Source organism: Pinus tabuliformis, chromosome 2_2 (genome assembly GCF_031772625.1).
Source record: "Pinus tabuliformis cultivar Carrire ecotype Pingquan chromosome 2_2, CPIR1, whole genome shotgun sequence".
Lineage (NCBI taxonomy): Eukaryota > Viridiplantae > Streptophyta > Pinopsida > Pinales > Pinaceae > Pinus > Pinus tabuliformis.
In genome coordinates, this window is record NC_142300.1 from 346,859,973 (window position 1) to 346,883,568 (window position 23,596).

The window sequence follows — 23,596 nt, forward strand, 5'->3', positions numbered from 1 at the left end:
ATAAACAACGTGAGAGCATAACACATAAAACACATATACACAGAGATTTTCCCCTGGATCCCAAAATCGGGACTACCAGATTGATTTTTCATTATGTTCCTTTCAATGTTATAATACATGTTGAAGCATCCAATACCATGGATCGAACACCATCTCATTCAAAACCATGTGCAAAAACCATGCACAAAACCATAGATAGGTCCGCCCAACCTAATATAGGGTCCAAAAAAAATTTCCCTGAGGTGCTACCCTGGACCCCGTAGAGGGGGGCCAACCACCCCCTCAAACCCCCTGTGACCCCCCCATTGCACAGTCGGCACAATGAAGGGGGGGCTCTGGCCCCCCTCTAACCCCCTGATTCACTAGGTTGGCTAGTCGTGGAAAGAATATAACACAACCAAACATTCTCCCACTTGTTGTTTTCTTTCCATAGCGGGTCACATGAGAGCTTAGTCATTTATCCAGCCCTGAAATTCCCATTGTTTCTCTACACCAAGAGAACTTCTCAGAGTTCATAGATTTTGTCAATGCATCTGCTGTATTCTTCAAAGTGTCCAACTTTACCAGCAACATTTTTTTGTCTTCTACCATATCCCTCACAAAGTGATACTGAACATCAATGTGCTTTGTCTTTGAATGGTAAGTAGGGTTCTTTGCCAAGAAAATTGCACTTTGCCTGTCACAGTCTATCCTTATAGCTCCCTGTACTAACCACATACTTGAACACAATCTCTGCAACCAAACTGCTACCTTGCCTGCATGAGTGGTTGTCGTGTATTCTGCCTCTGTAGTTAATAGTGCCACTACAGATTGTTTCTTACTCATCCTACTAACTGCACCTCCAAATAGGTTAAACAAATACCCACTTGTAGATCTTCTCTGATCCAGATCTCCAGCCCATTCTGCATCAACAAAGCCACGAATATCCAACACTCTATCCAATCCTGGTCTTCCTTGGTTGCAAAAACCATAATCACTTGTGCCATGCAAATACCTAAAAACCCGCTTCATTTTTGTCTAGTGCTCCTTCCTTGGTTTTGACATAAACCTTCTCAGTACTCCCACTGCATGTGCAATGTTTGGTCTAGTACAAACCATTGCATACATTAAGCTACTGACTGCACTTGCATATGGAACACAGGACATGTCCTCTTCCTCTTCTTTTGTCTTGGGACACTATTTGGCAGATAACTTTACACCTACAAAAATAGGAACCTTCACTGGTTTACTATCCTGCATATTAAACCTTTGCAATATTGTTGCGACATACTTCCTTTGGTTTAACCAAAGCTTCCTCTTTGCCATGTCTCTTTTAATTTCCATGCCCAAAATATAGTTTGCAGCACCAAGATATTTCATGTCAAATCTGGAGGACAATTGGGTCTTCAAATCCTGGATAATTTCTTTGTCACTTCCAACCAGCAACATATCATCCACATACAAGACCAAATAAATAACACAGTCACCAATTAATTTAAAATACACACAGTGATCTGCTTTGCTTTTGGTGGAGCCAAGTCTCCATATAAATGTATGAAATTTATGATAACACATCCCCGGTGACTGTTTTAACCCATACAGAGACTTCTTTAACATTCATACCATTTATTTCTTACCCTTCATCGCAAAACCTTCAGGTTGCTTCATGTAGATCCCCTCTTCCAGATGCCCGTGAAGAAATGTTGTCTTCACATCCATCTATTCTACCTCAAAATCAAAAGCAGCAACAACAGATAAAAATAATCTAATAGAAGCTACCTTGGTAACAGGAGAAAAAATATCACCAAAATCAATTCCTGGCACCTAGGAATAACCTTTTGCTACCAACCAAGCTTTTTATTTCTCAACCTTTCCTTCTGCACTTTTCTTCTTATTGAACACCCATTTTCTTCCAATGGGTTTCCTTCTAGCCAGAAACTCCACCAGATCCCAAGCCTCATTTTTGTGCAAATATGCCATTTCATCAACCATGGCCTCTTTCCAGAGTTTTCCATCCTCTAAATCTACTACTTCCTTCATAGTTTTGGGATCATCATCAGTAACAGATAAAGAAAAAATTGAACAAAAAGGAAATGGACTATACCATTTTGGCTACCTTCTTTCTCGAACTGATCTTCTCACACTTGGAGTTTGTGGCTCTTCATCTTTTGATTCCTCCTTGGTTGTAGAGTTTGATTCTTCCTCCTTAAGCTCAAAATCTATCTTCTCCGGTTCCTTTTGTTGGACTTCATTTTTAATAACATCTTTCATCTCTCTGAACACCACATCTCGGCTGTACACAACCTTCCTTGTTACTGGGTTCCAAAGCTTATAACCCTCTAAACCATCCTTATACCCAATAAATATGCACTTTTTAGATTTACTATTCAACTTGGTTCTTTTCTCCTTTGGAACATCTACATATGCATCACATCCAAATACCCTCAGAAGTGAAAGAGAGGGTTTCTTACCAATCCATACATCTTGTGGAGTCTTATCTTCCAATGTTGATGAAGGTGATCTATTGACCAGGTAACATTCTGTCTCCATTGTCTTTGCCCAGAATTCATGTCCTAACCTAACACCACTGAGCATGCTTCTTGCCCTTTCCATCAATGTCTTGCTCGTTCTTTCTGCAACTCCATCTTTCTCAGGTGTGTATGGAGTTGTCTTTTGCGGTGCTATACCACACTTCCTACATAATTCTTCAAATTCCTTATTGCAAAAATCACCACTGTTATCTGTCCTCAACACCTTTATCTTCTTCTCTCTCTGGTTTTTCAGCAAATCCTCAAATTCTTTAAACTTGTCAAAGACTTCAGATTTCTTCTCAAGGAAATATACCCATGTATTCCTTGAGAAGTCCTCTATAAATGATACATAGTACATAGACTTACCCAGTGATGGAACCTCCATAGGTCCAAACACATCACTATGCACAAGTTCTAATATCTGTTTCGCCCTCTTACCACCAGAGGGGAAACTCACCCGATTCTTCTTCCCATATACATAATTTTCACAAAAATCAAAATCCACAGAGCTATTACTCATACCTTCTATCATACCTTTACCATGAATTATTCTAAGGCCCTTCTCTCCAATATTTCCAAGCCTTTGATGCCACAGCATGGTCTTTTCTCCAAAGGCCACTATATTTTCTCCTCAACTTTCAAGAACCACAGAACTGTTGCACCCATCAACAACAATGCTACCTTGCAACTTGTACATAGTTCCAATCCAAACTCCCTGCATCAATACCAGTGCTCTGCGAACCATCTTGTAGGTATAATTCTTGAACACTATTTTTACACCTACATCATCTAACTTGCTTACAAAAATAAGATTTATGGCCAATGCAGGAATATGCAGAACACCCAGAAGTGTTCTAACCTTTCCACCTTGCAACTTCAACTTTACTTTTCCGTGACCAATGATTCTAGCCTTCCTATCATCCCTTAAGAAGACATCACCACTATCATATTTCTCATACTCGTAGAACCACTCTCTATGGGGAGTGAAGTGAAAGGATGCACCTAATTCAATCAACCATGCCTCATGATCTACATGTGTACTTGAAGAAGCCAAGTACACATCCCCACCTTCACCAGAGTTGGTTTTTTCCCTTGCAAAAGGAGCATCAACAAATCCCTTTCCTTTGTCAGGAGCTTTAGATTTACAATCCCTTTTGTACTTCCCTTCCTTTCCACATTTCCAGCAAACCACCTTTACAGGTTTTCTTGGAGATTTAGATCTCCCTCTAGATTTAGATCTCCCACTCGATGACTTATTTTTGTTTTTGTTTTGGGACCATCCTCGTATAGACAAGGCATCACCATTCTGGCTCTCCATATTTTTCCATCTCATCTCCTCTATCAACAAGGATGAGACTATTTCATCAAACTGCAAGGCAGTTGCATTTCTACCTATTGCAATAACTAGACTATCCCATGAATTTGGTAGAGAGCACAACAAACTGATGCACTTATCTTCATCTGAAATTTTAATATAAACATATAATAACTGACTTACCATAGTATTAAGTGCGTTCAAATGCTCTATCATCAAGTCTCCATCTTTCATCGTCAAGTTATACTACTTTTTTTGTAGGAAGAGTTTATTGACCAGATACTTAGATTGGTACAAAGTCCCTAAATTGTCCCACAAAGCCTTAACTGTAGCTTCCCCTAATACATTGAGCAATACTGAATCTGAGACACACAATCATATTGTGTTCTTTGCCTTCTAATCCAACTTCTTCCATTCTTCATCGGACACTCCCATTGGTTTAGTACTTGGATCTACCACGATCCACTGATCTTTATCCACCAACAGATGATCCATCTTGAGTTTCCATAACTAAAAAATTTGACCATTAAATTTTCCGATCTCTATCTTTCCATTTCTCGCCATATTCTTTAACCACCAGAGTCAATCCCGTAGATCTTCCATTGAATAGGGTCTATCACAGGCCCAAGTGAAACCCCTTAGCCAAAAAGGCATCCCCTTGAAGCCAAAACAACTCCGATACCAAATGTAGGTTTTAACCCCATACAAAAATTACTTCCATACGAATTCTAAAACATAGAAAATAAACAATGCGAGAGCATAACACATAAAACACATATACACAGAGATTTTACCCTGGATTCCAAAATTGGGACTACTAGATTGATTTTTCATTATGTTCCTTTCAATGTTATAATACATATTTATACATGCCGAAGCATCCAATACCATGGACCGAAAACCATCGCATCCAAAACCATGTGCGAAAACCATGCAGAAAACCATAGGTAGGTCTGCCCAATCTAATATACGGTCCAAAACAATTTTCCCCAAGGCATTGCCCCAGACCCCGTAGAGGGGGGCTAACCACCCCCCTTAAACCCCCTGTGACCCCCCCATTCTACAGTCGACACAATGAAGGGGGGACTCCGGCCCCCCTCTAACCCCTCGTTACTTAGGTCGGCTAGTCGTGCAAAGAATATAACACAACCCAACACCAACAAACTGGATGCAACGGAGGCAAGAGCTCGCTTCACCAAGATGTCACCATCGGGTGTATGCACACCAACATAGACGAACAAGCTTGGCATCAGCTCACCAACCACATTGTCACAATCATGTCAAAGAGTTGGTCTCACCTCAATGGACCAAGTGTCAATGATGTCTTGCATGGCTTGCTCAAGCCATTTTGTCTCACATGAGCACATGTGCATTGTAATGTAATGTCATGTCAAGTGGAAGTTCAAGTGTCAATAGTTGGATGTAACAGTCATAGAGTAGATGAAGAGTCATGAGGGTAGATGAAGTATCACAAAGGGGAATCTCAAGGGTTACCCTACCCTTTGCTATAAATAGAACCTCATAACTCATTGTAAAGGCTTTTGATCAGCCAAGCTTCCGATAAGACTATCTTGGAGAGAACTTGGACAATACTGTAATGTGCCTTGGCTTCTCCACTGCATGGAGCTAGTACATCTCTTTGGAGGAGTAGGCAAATGTGTCTGTAGAATCCTACTGTTGGGGCTAGTGGGTGTACATGGATGTATTGAATGAATGGAACTTACACTTCTTTATATAATAAGAGCTAACATGTTTCATGCATATGTTGTATTGTATTCCAGTTGTCTTGTTTACTCTAAATGGCATATGTATTTGCTTTCTTACACACACATGTATGGATTGTTTTGTATTAGCATGTATGAATATTTTTGAAATGTGTTGATTAGTTTAACCATCACTTTGGATTGCCAGCTTACTTGCTTTCCATCTTGTGATGCATCTTCACTCGTGTGTTCCCTTCCCATCTGAGTACTGTTACAGGTTACTAAGGGCCACACTCATCTCAACCCACCAGTGTTAGAACCTCTCCTACACCTTCCTTGACTCACTGTAGTGGTCACACCCTTGCTACTAACAGAGTCATCTTACTTGCCTCTGTGAAAAATCGTGGTCAAGGAATTACCATACGACCCACTGCTGAGACTCCTACACAAATGGTTTGAGGTCTAATTGGGACTTCTTACTGAGGAGATCCCCTTACATGTTGGTTGGTCCAGCACCATCACCATTTTGGCACTAGAAGGAGGGCTAGATGACAAGCTGAGTCCCGACATCTATTTTGAATCTCTACACATCTATCATGACTCACTACCAAGCTGCTCTTCCAGAATGTATGTCTTATCAAAACAATTTCATCATCTCGAAAAATCTCTCGGATAACTTGTCTCCTAGAACATTTGATGGTGGAGGCTACGTAGCCTTGGTAAGGAACATTGTCAGCATTTTAGGCTCATACAAAAGACATGGATTCTTTGAAGAGTAAATGAGCTGCGCACTATTCATCTACAAGCTTCGAGGGCACCCAATGCACTGGTGTGCCATGTAACTCGAAAAATATATTCATTCTCTTGCTCATCTGGTCGCAGAGATGGATCATGCTTTTAATCACTTTAACTAGAAAGAACTTGATCAAGAGATTCTGAAATTATGAGAAGCACTTGATGAATCCATTGATTAGTTTTACACATGCTCTTGTAATCTTGCATACTGATTTCCCAAAGATGAAATTGATTGGGAATTTCTTTATGGAAGATTTGAGTATCTTATTCACATATTTGAAGCCCGCTCATACCTTGGTGATGGAGCTATTCAATCATATGCAGGCATAGTCTCTGTCACAAGTGACTATCTACCTTCACCTCATCAAACAACTCCACCACCTTCGAGTGATGTGGGAGATCATGCACACACCTCTGTTGAAATATCACATCCTTCTACCCCACTTGCTCTTGATATTTGCTCAGACTTGGCTTGCAAGCCTGTTGGTTGTCACGTGGACTTGTTCACTTAACCTCCATCCTCATGTTCTTTTGATCCTTTGGATTGTATTTTCTTATGTTCTCCCATTCCAGACTCCTCACCTATTGTGAACGAGGATCAAGTTGTCGATGGAGTTGGTGTTATACAACCAAGCTATGCCAAGATTCATCATGAATGTGTGTGGGAATCTAAAGAAAAGGTCATGGTGAAGAATGACTCCCTTCCTGACGTGCCTCATCAACCTCATCCTGATATTCCTTGTGATTCTAACACTACTAATTTCCCCTGTGAAAACTCATTTCTGGATGCTTCTACTTCTGCTCATTCACAAGACACGTCAGATGTCAGTCTATCATTATAGTGTGGAGAGGAAACATCTTCCTCGGAAAATCCGTCCAATATGTCATCTATCTTTCTTGAAAACACAGAGGGTGAGCATCTTTGCTTCTCATCTACCCCTCTGCCTGATTCATCAAATCATGAGGATGTCGACAAACATCCTTAATTTCCTAGTCTTGGTTGTCATGAGCTCTTCACTTCCTCATATGATCACGATGTTGATTCGATCGTTGATAATGTATCCAAGGCACTGGTCTATGATGATCTATTTGTCAATGTGGTCGAAACTCCCCAGACTATTGAGGCACTTCAGCCTGAGCTGATGGTTATGTCAGGCCTCGCTATCCTGAGGTTGGTTTCACTTCCAGTCAGGACATTGTTGAAAGACTCAAGGCTCCTTATCACTCTTTGTTTTTCATTGAAGATCAACCAAACAACAAGATTTCCCTTCCTCCACTCAAACTACACAATCCCATTGCTCACACGTTGGAGGAATCTTACACAGCAAGCACACATGCACAACACAAGTGGTCTACCTTTCTCACGTTTTCTTTCATGTCACAGTTAAGAGAATGAATACACTCAACATCTGCACACAGTGTAGCAAAGTACCATGTTAGCTCCACACAATGCATGTCATGTGCTCTCACTCATATTTGTTATGTGGTTTCTTGTAAGCTCGGAGTGTGTTTGTCTTCACTGTTACATCTTTCTTATTTGCTGGTTTGCATAGCTATCTTGTTCGCGAACCATGCCTTCACAAACATGGGTCAACCAATGTGCCGGTGGTTGCATTAGAAGTATCACTTTTTGAGATTATCCATGCACCGTTAGCTTAGGAGTAGGAGTAGTGTTTGCTTTCAATCAATTTTCTTGCATGCTTGTTTACTTACTTGCTTCGTTTGTTTGTTTGTTCATCTTATTGATTTTTTCTTACTTTCTTTGCTTTTTATTTTCCTTCTACTCTTGTTTTTCTTTGTTGTTTGTTTGCTCGCTTGTTTCTTGCATAGGATAGTTCCACATGAAACCATGTATGACTCCTGAAGCAAGCTGGGTAAAGTACAAGAGGCCTTGTGCCATGTTCACTACTTGGTTATCTGTCATCCTACCTCTGTAAGAAGTACTTGTTACTTTTATTCCATGCTACGTCAAAGGAAAATACATACTATTCAAAGTGAACCTTGGTGAAAACACAATGCTTGCACGCTAACTAGTGTCACCTACTCCAGTTGGTTGTTTTTGGGTTAACCCTTGTCAGCTCAGTCAAGTAGAGTAAGGTGAGGGGGAATCCTTAACAGGCACATCAAAGGTATAATAAACTACTTCTCTACATGAACAACCTCTTATTCTCTCAATAAGTTAGGATCCCTCTTCCACCTCTCGAATGAATAAGTGTTATGCACAGGTATGAAGATGAAAAATGAAATAAACGAAAAAGTGAAAAAAGTTTGAAAAATTGAAAAATGAATAAGGCGAAAGAAGAGAAAGGCTTCCTATGTAAAGAGGCAATGCAAGTAACTCTATTGGGATACTAACTAGGCTTGCTGGCAGCAGAGCCATGCTTGTGTTCCTATGTGACTCCGTTAGGGTATTGTCTAGTCTTGTTGGAATCGAAGCAACACCAGAGATGAAACTAAGACACTGATGACTATACTACTTGTGCACAAATATACCCCTCAACCCCAATTGAAACAACTGTGTTTCCTTGGCTTGGAATGTGTGTCAATCGACCAAGAGCTTGGCAGATGTTACATCCTACAATCAAGCTAGTGTGGAAACCAAGAGGAGCTAAGAACTAAAAAATACTTTCGAAGGCGTTCGACTTGCTTTTCATGAACAATGTCCATTCATAGAGATGGGGTTCTACTAGTGTGTTTCCAAGTGTTGTAGCAGCTACAACCACCCTCCAAAATTTTTCCTTCGCTTCGTTTTGGAGCCTCCCTTCCAAACTTCATAGTAGCATGTCTTGCTTTGTCAAGTACAAAAGCTTCAGTGTTTTTCTCAAACAAAGGTAGCCTGTCAATCACAGCTTGATGCATTCCCCTCACAGGCCATTCACTCGAAATTTGTCTAGCTGCAGGCGAAGCGTCTCCCCAAAGAAAGTGCACAATTCTAGAGGAAAACCAGTCTTCTCTCCATAAATTGCGCAATTCTAACTGGTAGCCGGCTAGGCTCCAGAATTCCACAATTCTGGAAATCAACATTCACAGTGAAAATTGCGTAATTTTCCCTAGCAGGGCTGCTCAACCCAGAATTTTCACAAATCTGGGCAACAATCAGCTGTTCTGCCCAAGAAATTGCACAAATCTCCAGGGCAGCCAACCCAACTCCCAGCTAGAAATGCATATTTTCTCCCAGCAGTTGAGCAGTCTCTTGCATGTGAAACTGATTTGACTGGTTCCCTCCAGGAATGAGAAAAAATTACTTGCATGCATGGTTTTCTTCTTCCAAGGTAGCATGCGAAGGCATCCCTTGTTTCAAGGATCTATTTTTAGCAGTTGGAGGTTACATGCAACGATCATTTCATAAACCTCCCACCAAATGTCACGCTCCCTAGATTTATGGCATGCGCTTCACAACCTCGATGCTATCAAAACTCGTGAACCGAACACCACAGAGATCATTCATCAACCAACCTTGTAGCTTTGACATCCCACATCACATCTAGGAGCCCTCAGTGCACTCAGCTCAACGGTTTTGGGGAAAGCCTGCTTTCCATGAGTTGTGTTGCATTTCTGGCACTTTTTGTGTTTTTCTTTGTATGAATGCTCTCTGTTTGATTTCAGTGAGTGCTTGCTATCGTTTCCATACATACTAGCTTGTACTAACACCATTTTATTTTTCATTGTTATCTCACTCCTATCGCATGCATGAAATTGTTTTTCACGAAAGGTCACCAATTCGGTGACTTGTCTCACCCACATGCATGTTGTTCCATTTTTTGACCCTGTCATTCACTATTTTCATGCATGATTATTCACTTATTCTTACACTCAGTATCACCATGCATTCATACTCACATTCATGTTCAGTTTCCCGTCTGTGAGTCTAGGTAACCTCGGCCCAAACTCTAAGTTCACTAAGACAACATTACGCAATTCGGGGAAGGAAGGCTCTATATTCCTCTCCATAACTGTGCATTTCTACCCAAGTGCTATACTCTAGGACTACTTTGTGCATTTCTGAGGGACAGTGACTTCTGGCCCATAAAATTGCACAATACGACCACTAAGCATGCAGCCATTGCCAGCTGAGATTACGCATTGTGCAATTCTAGCAGTCATCATCTAGACTTGACTATGCATTGCGAAGTTACAGCAGCCAGCAAGTTTCCCAGTAGCCCAGACTGTGCCTTGCGCACTCTTAGTAATCAGTCTCCTGACCTCCTGACTGAAATTGAGCAACCTTCATGATCAGTCACGTAGGTATGTTGCAAGTCAGTTCTCAAGTTCATTTTGGTTTTATACTGACAGGTTGCTTTCCATGAGTGTTTCTATGTCTCCAGGTATTGCATATGTTCATCTGCCTCTCAGCAATGCAGGTACAATGGTTTCCAAGAGAGCAGAGTCGAAGACACCATTCAGAGCACACTTGTAAAGGCAATTGATCAAATGTCTATGAGCTTGCCTACTCACGAAGATATCAAGTTCTTCATAGACAAGGACGTCAAGATATGATAGCAGTAGTATCATAGCAAGCAACATCATGAACAACAGCTGAAGGCATCATACCAAATACAATGAATACAACGAATGAAAGAAGAAGGTTATTGAAAACACAAAGGTGGAACAAAGTTGCAAGCTCAAGTAGATCCATTGATGATGAAAGAAACTTTGGAGACTCAAGCTATAAGGTGACGGCACGACATGAAGATGTTGCAAAGACAGAGAATGGAATGAAGAAGGAGTTGCATGAGATGAAGCATCAACTCAAGGAAGAACATGAAGCTACATAGACAGACGAATGAGTTACATCAGGAATAGCAACAACAGTGGGTGCAACATGCACTCACGGATGAAATTGTGCCCGTACATGTTAAAGATCCATCCCATCAGCTGGCACGGAGCAGACATGATGATCAGTGTTGTTGGTCGAATGGAAGGGATTCAGCAACATGCATGTCATTGTGCACATGCATGCGATCCAACCCATTTAGCAAACTCGCCAAGGAGAAGACAAGAAGCAAGTCCAACTGGATCTCAACATGTACTTTAGAAAGTTGACATGCATGACCACCATCACACACTTGAAGATCAACATGGACATTATGCATCAATGTGTTGCTGGTTTAGCTACGCCTAAGAAGACCATGCACATGTTAGCAGACGAGATGGATGAAGGAGCCATGCCAATGCATCGGATGCAATGGAGGCAAGATGTTGCTTCAACAAGATGTCACCATGGGGTGCATCCACACCATCGCGGATGACCAAGGTTGGCATCAACTTACCAACCACACTATCACAAGCATGTCAAAGAGTTAGTCTCACCTCAATGGACCGAGTGTTAGTGATGTGTTGCATGGCTTCCTCAAGCAATTTTGTCTCACATGAGTACATGTGCATTGTAATGTAATGCCATGTCAAGTGGAAGTTTAAGTGTCAATAGTTCGATGTAACATTCATAGAGTAGATGAAGAGCCATGAGGGTAGAAGAACTATCACAAAGGGGAATGTCAAGGGTTACCCCACCCTTTGCTATAAATAGAACCTCATAACTCATTGTAAAGGCTTTTGATTAGCCAAGCTTCCGATAAGACTTCTTGGAGAGAACTTGGACAATACTGTAACGTGCCTTGGCTTCTCCACTACATGGAGCTAGTGAATCTCTTTGGAGGAGAAAGCAGATGTGGCTGTAGCATCCCACTGTTGGGGCCAGCGGGTGTACATGGATGTATTGTATGACTGGAACTTACACTTATTTATATAATAAGAGCCAACACATTTCATGCATATTTTTTATTGTATTCCAGTTGTCTTGTTTACTCTAAATGGCATATGTATTTTCTTTCTTACGCACGCATGTATGGAATATTTTGTATGAGCATGTATGAATCTTTCTAAAATGTGTTGATTGATTTAACGATCACTTTGGATTGCCAAATGACTTTCTTTCCAGCTTGTGATGCATCTTTGCTCATGTGTTCCCTTCCCATCCGAGTAATGTTACAGGATTCTAAGGGGTGCACTCATCTCAACCCATGGTGTTAGAACCTCTCATGCACCTTCCTTCATTCATAGCAGTGATCACACCCTTGCTACTAACAGAGTCATCTTACTTTCCTCTGTATGAAATCGTAGTCAAGGCATTACCATACGACCCACTGTTGGGACTCCTACACCAAACGGTCTGAGGTCTAATATGGACTTCTTAGCAGGGAGATACCTGTACATGTTGGCAGGTCCAGCATCGTCCACACCTACATTTACTTTTGCAAGTGTCACTTTTTCTTTCTTTATATTTCGCATGTGTCACTATTACTTCATTCAGTTTTTGCAAGTGTTAGTTTCACTTATTCTCACATTCACAAGTGTTTCCCTTTGTGAAAGGGAGTTATAACACATATTTAAAAGATAGAATTGGTGTTTTCCCTTGTACTTATGGTTTCTATCTATCATATATCTATTCATTAATCTTATTCCCAAAGTATTGTGCATTTTATGGTTGCATTTGACACTAGTGTTGAAAAGTGTATCTAAAATGTCACACTTGGAGGTACGCTTCATTTTGATGTCGTTTCAATGGATGCATGTTGATTCTAGGTTTTAAGTGTTTCATTATCGAGCGGTTGACTGTTTATGAGTGTGTGATCATGTTCAAGTCATGTTTTAGTCGTATCTTGCTACTTCACTGATCCCACACTTAATTAATTTTTCAAGATTTCCTATCTTTACAACTTCCCCCATCATCCACTCCTCATATTTCATTTGGGAATTGTGCAATGTGTAGTCTCAAGCCCTAGTGAACCATCCTTACCTCCTGGAATGATGCACTGCATAGTCATTACCTACAACAACTATGCATTCTATAACTCTTGTGCTCATTCCCTGCCTCTTGCACTTTCCAATTGTGCAATCTTTTCCCAGTCATAACTCCAATGTGCATTTCACATTCTTAGTTAGTAATTAAGCCCTATCTCATTCCTTGACTTACTCAGTCGCACAATCAACTATCTCAGTCATTCTAGAACTACACATTTCATAATCATAGTGAGAAATCCTATCTCGCTGCATCCGTGACTCTCTAGACTACGTAATATTTACTTCCTATCCCTCAGTCACTACACATTTCATAGTCCTAGTAAGTAGACCCTCATCACTTTCTATTTCTTCTATGGACTTCACAATCCCTGGGCATCCCCCTCAATCTTGTACAATTTCCTGCCTTAATGAGTGTGCTGCATAAGAAACAAGATATATTAGGATATTTTTGGAATGATGTATTCCTTTCATGAGTAAATTCCATTTTTGAGTTTTTTTATATTGACATGATATGATGGTGTTCATGGAGGATTCTAAGGAGATGATGTAAGAATAAAGTTGTGAAGTTGGAGACACAAATAGATCATCAAGCCAAGAGATGAAGGGACACTAGATCACGAAAAATGATTGAAGATCAAGATCACATGGAAGACTCCGTATAAAACATCCTCTTGGATTATGAAGATGAGTTACTTCCAAAATCTATCATAAATATACAAATATTGCAGCAAGTAGGAAAGCTTGACATTGAAACATCACAATGAAGTTGCATGTCATCATTGCATGACCATGATCTTTACACTTTTCACTTTAAGAGTCATATGTGTCACTAAATTTTTCCACATCATTTGCGGATGTAATTATGTAATTTCCAGAAATGGGAGGTGGAGAGTCACCTCATTTGTTATAAATACACCTTCATAGCTCATAGGGATGGACTTTGGCTTTTTCACTTTGTATTCTCTAACTTGGCATAGGAGAGAAGACATTTATTTGTAGGAGAAAGTGGTGACCTAATGTTCCACTATTGGGGCTAGTGTGGCAACATTGTAATTATATATCTTGGGACTTTCACTTAATATTTGAATCTCTAAGAACCAACACACTGTCATGCATATGTCATGAATGATCGTGAGACTATTTTTTCATTGTTTGTGGTGTATGTTTATGTTAACACATACTAATGAAAATTAACCATTTCATTGGATTTAGTATGCATCTTGTTGAATATGCATTGTTATTTTCTTCTATGATCCTTTTTATCTTGTGAACTACTTTGTAGGTTAACGAATGATTCTTTCCATGCTTTTGTGTGTATCTTTTAGGATAGTACTATTACTTTTCTTCTAGAGGCACACTCTTACTTCTCCCTTCTATGAAAGAACCTCATGTACATTGCAATTGTATGCCCCACAATGTCAACTCACTTGCTTGTTATAAACACAATTTGTATATTATTTTATGTTGATAATTGTAGCCAAGGAAAATTCCTAAGGTTAATGGAAGCTCACCTTATTTCCTTTTTGGGGCTACTACTCCAAACAGTGTGAGGACTAGTTGAACTTCATTCCAGGGAGACCCCCTTGGTTAACAAATTTCTAGCACCATCAATAGGTTGAACTAGAAGGAGGGCTAGATGATAAGTTGAACTAGTTGAAATTTGTTTTGAATCTCTCATATTAAATGGGTTATTCCCAAATCATAATCTGAAGATTCTTTTCTAATAGATCAAATCTTACAATCCTCATGTAAATCATTCATCACTTATCACATCTCAAGTTTGATGGAAAGTGTCCAACAACCATTCTTGGGCATATGATTTTATTCATTCAAATTTTCTTTCCTAATGGAATACATTGTAATGATCCTCAGGATAAATTGTTTACCCTTACACTTTATGGTCATGTTAAGTGTTGGTGTCATACATTACAAACTACTTCTATTCATTCATTTGAGAATCTTATTAAGAAGATTCATGAAGCTTTTGATAAGTATGATTATAAATATGTATATAAAGGATCAATCAACTTAGAATGGAAACCGGTTAATTAGTTGAGGATTTTCTTGATTGGTTTCTTCATATTTGCTATGATTTTCCTAAAGAATATATGGATTGGGATTTCTTCTGTAAGAATTTTTAGTGTTTGGTTCTAGTCTCCTTGAAAAAAATTATATCAGATTCTCTTGATGATTTTTCTCTCCAAACTTTCCTCAAACATGAGGCACCTCCATCCTTAGAGGAGGAATTTATTACTCCTTTTATTCCTTATTCTCCTGCTTTCTCATTACCAAAAAATGTGCCCCCTTTGTTGGGGTTGGAGTTGTGAAATCTGAAAATGAAATTGTTGATTTTCTTCTCTCACATTCATCTTCTTCTCATGAAAATTAACACTAACATGCATAATATTATTCTTATAGATAACACTAACATGCATAATATTATTCTTGAAATTGATTCCAATGGAAGTAGCATTTATTCAAGGGATACTTGTGATCCTCTATCTCATGACCCTTTGTAGCTTGATTTACCTAATCAACCCACTCCACTAGTAATTGCTTTAGATACTTTTGTTTCTTAATTTTATGGTTCACATAGTGATCAACTACAAGGTGACTATATTTCACTAGTAGAGAAGAAAAAGGGTGAAGGAACTTTCAACCTTTCTTCCCTCTTTCAATTAAATTCCTCCTTGTCAAAGTGATGATCAGTCTTCTTACAATCCTAGTAACTAGTCAAATGATCCAAAAATACTTACTCAAGTTGAAACCTTAGACAAACATCACCTTGAAATTCATGTTTTGTTTTTACAAAAAGTGATGAGTTCCCAAGCATAGTGGATGATCTTTTCTTTTCCTCACAATATTTTGATTCTCAAGCCTTTGATGTAAAATATAATCTAAGTGGTTTATCATATTCAATCGTGGGATGCGATGATCATTTAATTTGAATTTCTCTTCGAATTCCTCTTTAGATACTAAAACGGGGTAATAGGATGGTTCAATTGTTTAAGCTTCAATATACCATTTTAAGGAAGAGTAATGCCAATTCCATAATCACATTAGTATGTCATTCTTTAACCATTATTGCTGATGAAGATTATGCTGATCCAATTAATATTATGTGTTGTCATGATATTCTCTTGTATTAATCTCCCCACTATGACCCAAGAAGTCTCCTGGGTGGTGGTGGATGTTCAAATAATCTCACAAATCATAAAATCCATGAAAATCCACTGTTGTTGCAAGATGATATGAGTATGAAAAATTTTCATTTTGAATCATATTCAGTGTCAATTGAACTCTCTCCTCTTGAGCCTTCTCATCTTTCCTCACCTTTGGCACACTATTCTTTATACCTATATGTGTTTGGTGAGTCTTTTATACCAACATTTCCTTTAAATCTTTTAGATCCTTACCCTTCTAGCCTTAATCAAAACCAGGTACTAGATTGTGTGAAATCACAATCAAATGATGAAGAGATTGAATCCATTGATCAAGATTTATTTAATCGTAAATATTTTAATGGTAAAGATATTACAACTTTAAATGTTCAAGGGATTTTTTTTATTTAAGTATCCAAATTCTCTATCCATCAAGAGTATCATATGCTAAATGTTAAATCTAATCAAATTAATGGCATTAGAAATGTTTTCATTAACACATCCAATGGCAGTGGTATGTACCTACCTATTGACCTTTATAAGCCACCCAAATTTGATGATCCACCACATGCAAGTCTAGGGATTTGTCAAGGAGTTGAAGTACTTGAACTCCTGCAAATGGTTATGTCAACTGCTCACAATCTTTATGAGATCCCTGAAAAAGATCGGATCCAAACCTTAAAGGATTCTTGGAGTTTTCAAGTTAATCTTCCTAATACTCATGATATAGATTTGTATTCGATAAAAGATTCATTTTTGGTTAATTATCTTTCAAGCAGATCCCTTATATTAGACCCAAGGCTTGAGTGCAAATATTTCACATATCCCTAGAGCTTCACGACCTACTACTAGAATTGTCAAGATAAATATCACCAATTGCAAGATTCCTCCATGTTGAATCCTTCTATGAATGACCAACTTCTTATCTTTCTAGTGTATGTTATGAAATTAATTATTTTTCTAGAAAAATTGATCCTCGTCAGTCTAATTCAATGCTTGAATCATTTAGAAATATTGATCCCTCAAGTCGATATCAATGTTGGATTTTATTAGACTCTCATTTTTTTTCATTGGTTAGCTTGGTTTTACTATTCTTTGTATCTTAACTAGTTTTCATATTTTGCTATACCACCAATAAATGTTAAGTCTTTCAACTTTCATATTCTTAGTCTATTTATAGTCCGATATAAAGTAATGATATCTTGCACTGGAAAAAAAGAACTGATCATTTCCGAGCAGCATCATACAAGGAAGAATATCCACTAGTTTGAAGCACTTGTGAAATATCTCAAACTAATACATCCTTATCTTTGAATAATGTAACACCTCATGCATTAGCTATCAGATTTGATCAATACACCAAATTTAATAGTTTTCATCTCCCTAATTATTTTCCTATCAACTTATTTGATGACATTTTTTAGTTTTTATTTGATTCGTCTCTTTATTTCTCAGATACGTGTCAATAAGTCAACGTACTTCTGCACTTCTTGATGGTTATGTCAGATCCCCACAGTATTGATAAAGTGTCAGAATGAGAATGATATATGTTATCCATGTCTGATATTTATCATAATATGGATTTGATGATTGAATATTTAACTTTGCAAAAATTTCAAACTTTTGTAGCTGGTTGTTTTCACCATCCAATTGTAGATTAGTTAGAGGAATCATATTAGATGAGTTCAACCACTAATAACAAATTCCAATGCTATCTTGAACTCAATAGGTATGGATGTATGTTTCAGAAATGTTTTCAAGGTATTCATGTTCATAATCCTTACTATTGTGGCAAGCTTGCAGGTTGGATAGAGCGAGCTTCTAAATAAAATCTTTATGCCTACAGTCTTGATCTTCATTCACATGCACAGGTAATTCAAGTAGGCATATTTATTTATGTACATTGTTCTATATGGTTTTTAATTGTTTGTATCTTTCATTTTACTAGTCCGGAGCAACTTGAATAGTTATATTGGAAATTTCACTTCACTTGGCCATGACCTTCTAGGCAGTTATATTAGGAATAGGTGTAGTTTCATTCCATGTCCTTGCATTTTTCTCTTCATCTAGTATTTACATTTTCTTTGTTTTTTGTCTTCCATGTTGCTTTTCATTACAGTCTTACACTTTTTTTATTTTCCTACTTTTTATTTTCTTGTTGTGTCATGTATTTTCTTTCACATTTTGTTTAATAATATTGTTAATGAAAACTTCTCTTATCTAGCTTGAAAGACAATGTTGCGAAGCTTTGAAAGGGAAATTGTGATTACAACTAATGATTTTCTAGTCTGTGATCCCCTTCTTTGTTTGGGTTTACATACCTTTTAAATTCAATAATGTCCAGATGAAAAATATTTTTTTCCAAATCTAAGAAGCCCGTATCTCTATTAGGATATTCATTCCTGAAACAACCTTGTATTGAATGGTGTTTTTCTTGCTGACAAAATCAAGTAGAGAAAGGAAAGGAGAGAGCTAAGAGAGAGAATATTAATTTTGAAGGTATATAACAATCTCTAAAGGAATAAACTCACGTTCTCTTAATAAGTCAGTATCCCTCTTCAACCATTGTGATATAAATATCGATAAATTTCCAATGAGAATATTGAAAATAAATTAAGGGGCAAAAGATGAGAGAGGATTCTTGTGCAAAGAGGTGAATCAAGTAACTTCGTCGAGGCACTCAACAAGCTCACTAGTAGTGAAACAATGTTTGTTTTCATAAAGTGACTCTGCGGAGACACTAAATAGGCCTGTTGGTGGCAGAACAACCCCAACAATAGAACCAAAACTATGGTCTTCTAAAACTCGCATAAATATACTATCCTTCTCCTAGATTGAAACAATTGAGATATGTTAATCCTTATAAATGAGTTTAGCTAAGAAAGGGGATAAGAAAGACTTTACTTATAACCAAGATAAATGTGAAGCTAAGGTGGTCCACACGATGAATAAATACTTCCTAAAAGACTAAGAATTTGTGATCAAATGTAGACCTAAGAAAAGAAGATGGAGTTCTTCCAATGTGTCACCAAGTGTTGTAGCTGCAATAAACACCCACCAAAAATTTCCCTACACTTGAATTTTGAAGCCTCCTTGTGATCTTATGATTTGTACTTCCAAGTTGGTCATAGTTGTTTCATGTTTGTTTGATGTTTTTCTGAGTGTTTAAGCCTTCTTCTGAGATTTTAACTATTGAAACCACTTCCTTACACATTCTTAGCTTTCGATGCATTTGAAGGCACATCTCTTCCTTGCAAGCTCAGTAGTAAATGTTTACCCCTATAGACAAGCATTGTGCAATCCTTAAGAATAATGCTTACAAAACCAATGAAAATAAAGCATGCACAGTAACTAGTGACAATGATTTCCCAGTCCTTGGTAACAATAATTACACAAGTCATAGACCCTATACAACCCCTATTTACATGAATTTCACGTTTGACAGGGATAGCGAACTGTGCAATCACTATGAGAAGTTAGTGTGGAATTCCAGTCATAGTCTCCCTCACTTTTAGTTGCAAATGTACCACCATTCCAGTGAGTTTTCTCAACTATCACTTTTGCATCATTTTTCTTTCACAAGTGTCACTTTTTCTTTCTTTAGCTTTTTCATGTATTTTTTTCACTTCCTTTAGCTTTTGCAGGTGTTGTTTTCACTTATTCTTAATATCACAATTTTCACTCTTTATGAAAAGGAGTTATAGTGCATCTTTAACATACATCTTTGGTGTTTTCTGTTGTACTTATGGATTCTATATATTATAGAGATATGCATTATAGTTATTCCAAAAGTATTGTATATTTTCTGGTTGCAATCTACATTAGTGTTGCAAAGTGTATCTAAAGTGTTGCACTTGGAGGTGTTATTTTTCTTTCGTTTTAATGGACGTATGCTGATTCTTGGTGCTAAGTGTTTCATTGTCATGTGGTTGATTGTTTATGAGTGTGTGATCATGTTCATTTCACATTTTGGTCTTATCTTTTTGATTCATTGATCCCACACTTAATCAATTTCTTAAGCTTTCCTATCTTCACAACTTTCCCTAACAACCACTTGTCATCTTATTATATTTAAGCTTTCATTGCATTGTCTTAAGCCCCATTTAATCATCCTAGCCTCCTAGAACTGTGCATTGTACAATCACTGCCTCCAAGAACTATGCATTATACAACCCCTAGGCCCATTCATTACCTCTTTCGCTTACCAATTGCGTAATATTTGCTGACCGAGGCCTCCATTGTGCACTTTCCAGTACGAGTCAGTAGTTAGTCCTTGTCTTAGTCCTTGAATTTATCAATTGTGCAATAAGCTACCTCAGTCCTTCCAGAACTATACATTGTGCAATCACAATGAACAAGTCCCCCTCACTACATCCCTGACTCCCTTAGCTGTGAAATCTTGCCTTCATGTCCCTCAATGACTATGAATTGTGTAGACTTAGTAACTATACCCTCATCACTTCCTATTATTTCTACTCACTCTACAATCCCTCAGCCTCCCCCTCAATCCTATTCACTTCCACAACTCAATTAGAATGTTGCACAAGAAACAAGATCGATTAGGATATTTTGGGATTGATGGCATATTGTCATTAGTGAATTCCATTTGCAGGTATTGTGACCTTGACATGATAGGATTATGCTCAAGGAGGATGCTAAGGAGATTATGTAAGAAGATAGTTGTGAAGCTAAATACACAAAGAGATCATCAAGCAAAGAGATGAAAGGACACTATGCCACAATAGACGATTGAAGATCAAGATGACATGTACAACACCATATCAACCAACATATTGGAGGATGAAGATGAAGTACTTGAAAAATCTATCATGAAGATACAAATACGGTACCAAGGAGGAAATATTAACATTGACACATCATAATGAAGCTCCATGTCATCATTGTCAAGTCATGATATCTACACATGTCAGTATAAGATTCATACGTTTCATGGTATTTTGCCACATTATTTATGGATGTAATTATGTAATTTCCAAAAATGATCAAAATGTAAGATTAGTTGAATCCAAAGGGCCCCTCCCGGAATGTGAAAAATCACTAGAAATTTCTAAAGTTATGTAGAATCTCAAAGGTCACATAGGAATTCTAAAAGTGATAGTAGGAGCTCAAGAGTAATGAGGGAGGTTAAGAGTCACATGGGAGGTAGAGAGTCACCTCATTTTTTATAAATACACCCTCATAGCTCAAAGGGAGGGACTTTGGACTTTTCACCTTGGCTTCTTTAGCTTGGCATAGGAGGGAAGCTCTTTCTTTGGAGGAGCAAGTGGTGACTTAATTTTCCACTATTGGGGCTAGTGTGGCATCACTCTAATTGTATATCTTGGGGATTTCACTTAATATATGAAGGTGTCATAGATGACAAACTTTCATGCATATGTCATAAATGGTTGTTAGACTACTATTTCATTGTTTTAGGTGTATGTTTATGTTAATTTTAGGTATGTTTTATGCTAGAGAAATTTATTTCAATTTATTTTCCACATTAGCAATCATATCGGCATAAATTAAACTGCAGATAGAACATAAATATAAATCGCAAAAGACAAGCCAAGACAAGAGGACACAAGATGTGGTGCTAGCCAGGGACAAACCCCACAATGTGGGGAAACCCTTGATAAATTCTTCTTTTATGTTCTTCAAAGTTCAGCAAAGAAAGTGAGAGAGATATTACATTTACAATAGAAGTCAATCACTTTGACTTTTTATATTGGCATGAGATCAGTTGAAGACATATTGCTTTAATTGATTCTCTAATGTGACTCGTTCACCTATCATAGTGTTGCATCTCGTCCATTTGCTGCACATTACCGTGTGACACCTTGTTGTACTGTCACAAGTGTTGAACCTTGATGACTGAGCTGCTCTCATCTTCATGCTACATCTTCCATGGTCTTATTCATCATCAAGCTGCCCATGCTCATGATCTCATTCATCATTATGTTGTCCATGCTCATATCATCATGCATCATTATGCTGCCCGTGATCATATCATCGTGCTGCTTATTATGTTGCCCATGATCTCATACATCATGCTGCCTTCCTGCAGAGACAGATGCTCTGGCTATTTTAGCAGTTCTCGATAGTTCTGGCAGTTCTGACAGTTCCGGCATTTTCAGCTTTTCTGCCTTTTCTGGATTTTCTGGTATTTCCAGCTTTTTCGGAATTTCCGAATTTTCCGATAGTTCCTACTTTTCCGGCAGTTCCGACAGTTCCAGCTTTTCTGGCTTTTCTAGCTTTTTCGAATTTTCTAGCTTTTCTAGTATTTCCATCTATTCTCAGCATTTCTGGCTTTTCCGACAGTTCTGCATTTTCTAGTGCTTCTAGATTCTCTGGCTTTTCCAGTAGTTGTGGCTTTTCTGGCTTTTTTGACAGTTCCATCTTTTCTGGCTTTTCCAGCTATTCTGGCTTTTTTAGCAATTTCTGGCTTTTCTGGTATTTCCAGCTTTTCCGATAGTTCCTTTTTTTTCGGCAGCTCTGGCTTTTCCGGCTTTTCTAGCAGTTCCGGCTTTTCCGACTTTTCCTTAGGATCTCTCATCCTACAAAAACCCAAAGAAAAGTAGAGAGAGGAAGAGATCCAAGTGTGTGTAGAAATGACTTGAAGTCCTCTTCTATTTATACTAAAACGTAGAGGTTGAATAGACATGACTGTTGGGCTTCTAAGCATACATAAATTGTTGGCCGACTTAACAATTTGTCCATAACATAAATAAATTCATAACTTCATAAATACTTATCGGAATTGGATGATATTTAGATCAATTCTACACCTCTCAATGAGAGGGATCCAATAAAAATATCAACTGCCATAAATAATATGACCCACATGGAGTTTGGCCCTAGTTGCCAATTTTAACACTCCCTCTCAACTAGGGAGAACTCCATCCGCTGATCCATATCTCCAATTATACTATCTCTACCATCAGTGCCCTGCACTGCTCTGCTAAGATCTGCTAGCTCTACTGAGCTCTGTTGGCTCTACTGAACTCTACTGGCTCTGCTGGCTTTGCTTTGCTCTACTCAGCGCTGCTGGCTCTTCTGGCTTTGCTCTGCTCTGCTCATCTTTGTTGGCTCTGCTCTGATCTAGTCAGCTCTACTGGCTCTGCTCTACTCAACTTATCTCTGCTAGCTCTACTTTGCTCAGCTCTGCTTTGCTCAACTTAGCTTTGCTAAACCATGAAGAAGAAGAATTGATCGAGAATGTGTCATACCATTCTCCACCGACCCGAAGTCAATCTCAGAGTGTGTACCACTGATCCCAGACCAGTCCTCAACCAACCCAAAGTCAGTGTC

The 23,596-nt window shown here is 38.3% G+C and overlaps 1 pseudogene; it reads left to right on the forward strand.

The window, feature by feature from the left end:
- The window catches only part of LOC149192688 (cytoplasmic 60S subunit biogenesis factor REI1 homolog 1-like), a 143,134-nt pseudogene that overhangs the window by 111,515 nt on the left and 8,023 nt on the right, over nt 1-23,596 (forward strand).